The sequence below is a fragment of the Hevea brasiliensis genome, chromosome 4, assembly GCF_030052815.1.
Source record: "Hevea brasiliensis isolate MT/VB/25A 57/8 chromosome 4, ASM3005281v1, whole genome shotgun sequence".
NCBI classification, from domain to species: Eukaryota; Viridiplantae; Streptophyta; class Magnoliopsida; order Malpighiales; family Euphorbiaceae; genus Hevea; species Hevea brasiliensis.
Genome location: NC_079496.1, coordinates 24,720,900 through 24,723,583, shown reverse-complemented (window position 1 = coordinate 24,723,583; position 2,684 = coordinate 24,720,900). Strand labels below are relative to the sequence as shown.

The following is a 2,684-nucleotide window of genomic DNA, read 5'->3' as shown; positions in this document are numbered from 1 at the left end:
TATATTAAGGTGACATGAGAAATAAATTTATGGTCTAGATAGATCAAAGTGGACAATACTATATAGTTGAGTTGATTTATTATAATAGATATCAAAGTTTCAACAACCCAATAAAGGGAGAAAACACACACTTAATATTATCAACTAAATGGACATTTGCCTGCGCATTGCGTGAATTTGTTTTAATTTTATTTTTTTAATTTCTTGAAATCTCAAGTTTTAATTTTGTTCTTTTCGGTGTTGCTATTATTGATGTATGCTATATCAAAATATAATCATCAATTTATGCATGCTGCTGCAAATATGCAAGTACATAGGACCAGGACCATATTAAATAATCTTAAAATAACCATATTATACCTTAAATCTTGCTTGGAGTGCAGGCGTTTCAGCCGTGCATGCTTCTGGCGGTGGTTCTTCATCATGCTGCAACTCCCTCCCGGTGAATTGGATGAAGCGGCGGCTCTAATCTTTCTTATTTGGTTTGTTGGTCCAAGTACCATGCCTCTTTGGCCAGGGTTCTCCCTGGGCCATACTTTTAATGGGCTAGAGTAGGTTGTTTAGATAAGTTTCTTGTATTTGGGCCTCTTTTGTTTTGGGCTTTTAAGGCTCATTTTTAATGAAGGCCAATATCTTTTCGATAAAAAAAAATATATTTGAGAAAAATAATAATTCACATGATTTCATAAAATATCATTTTATTATGTTTCACAATGCCAATCTGAAAGCTATGTATATAAGATTCAAATAGTTGTATTGCTACATAGTTTCAAGAACACATCATGGTACTAATATCTAGTTTTAAAATTTCTCACACAGGCATTTTATATTCTGCATAAAACATAATTTGAGAATTAACTCAATGGTTTCCATTTTGAAAATAGCAAGGTACATTTTTAAGCCAAAAGCACATTCAGAAATTGAAAGCATTCTAAAAATTTAAAAATAAAATAAAATAAAATAAAGATAAACTTCTAAAATGCAGCAAGCCATAAAATTTTGAACTTAACAATAAGCATATCACCTCCTTTATATTCAAACAAATATTTAGACATTGTGTATTTTAGCTCATGGATTTACACTTATCTATTGCAAAGTAGGCTTCCTGTACTAGCCATAGCACAAGGAAACCACATTACATTCTATCACCTGAACTCATCTCTGCAAATGTTCTCAAGTAATAGAACTTCAAATTACATTCTATCAACCTTCCAATAATAGGGAACCACTTTTCAAGATTCCCATGAAGTGCTAGATTTATACTAAGGTGAAGTGCTATGAATCATTAAATAAAATTTTACTCCACATAATAGAACTTCACATTACATTCTATCACCTGCCAAATAATAAGGAAACCAATTTTCAAGATTCCCATTAAGTGCCACATTTTTACCAAGGTGAAGTGCTATGAATCATTGCATAAAATTTTGCTCCACGTAATACTTGAAACTGATACAAATGGAAACTCACAAAAGACACTATATTAGGAGCACATTGAGATAGATGAATGAATTTGAAATTAAAAGAATGCAATAATAAAATTTTAGAAAATGCAATAAAATAATATATGGCAGTCCATTATAATGAATATGTATTAATCTTTTGCGAGAACAAATTTAAATAAATGAATTAAAGAAAATAACATTATGCATAGGCGCCAAGTGAGATGATATAGGCATGATTTGCCAATTTCTAGACTGCAGCCACCCATAGTCTCCATCAACATTTCATGGCCAATTTTGTACCATGAAAATTACTGAAACTTTTCATCAAACATGTTCCAGGCATTCAAGACTGCAGGCTACAGTCTCTAGTACATGTCCAATTTGCAGCATGGAAACGCATAAGCATTTCATTAAATAGGCTTTAGATCAAACATATTAAGAAAATATTTCAGTATCAAAGGGATTTTGCTTGTAATATAAAGAATTTGGAGCTTTTATGACAATCAAAGGAACTATGTTGTAACATAAAGATATGGAATACAGAATTGGAATGGCTGAAAAAGAAAAAGGGAACCATTATAACTGAAATTAGAGAACTTACTAAGGCATTAAAAACATTGAGGGGAAGACAAAAGGATAAAGCATAGTAATTGAAAGCAGGGAACCTGTTGGGAGTTAAAACGTTGAGGGCCCTTGAGGGAAGAAGTGCTAAAAACGTAGAAGAAATAACGATAATAATAATAATAATAATATATAAAGGCGCAGCAGAGAACCAGATGGCAGCATAATAGAGCACCAGATGGTAGTATGATGTAGTCAATTTTAGGGTTCAGCTTTATAATATTTGTATAGATAGATATAGATTAACACACAACATCCATTTCCAAACAAAACAATACACATGAGAACTTTAACACAAACAGCATCACTTGTTGAACAATGTTATTATGCATGAAGAAAGAAAAATTAAACAATTTTGCTAAGGGAAATCCTCTTACAAGGGTTTAGGAGGAGTAATGTCCATCTACATGGTTTCACATTAAGCCAATGAAATTTATGTGTCTTTCCCTCTCATATACCTAAAATAGCCGTTGTTTGTTAAATTGTTGTCAGCTCTTTGCAACTGCCATCAAGCTAGGAGTAACAGAAAATTTTGCATGACTAAAATTAAATTCTGTTAGTGCTAAGGTGTTTCCATTTGCAATGGTGCAGAAATTATACGATTAAGGATAATGACAA

At 31.9% G+C, this 2,684-nt stretch overlaps 1 long non-coding RNA gene across 1 annotated transcript; it reads right to left on the bottom strand.

Annotated features, from left to right (window-relative positions):
* Positions 1-997: 997 nt before the first annotated feature.
* LOC131179044 (uncharacterized) lies at positions 998-2,185 on the bottom strand. The gene is made up of 2 exons (XR_009148049.1): positions 2,047-2,185; positions 998-1,449 (listed from the first exon to the last, which is right to left on the bottom strand). It is a non-coding gene; the product is annotated as an uncharacterized LOC131179044 (long non-coding RNA).
* Positions 2,186-2,684: the final 499 nt, after the last annotated feature.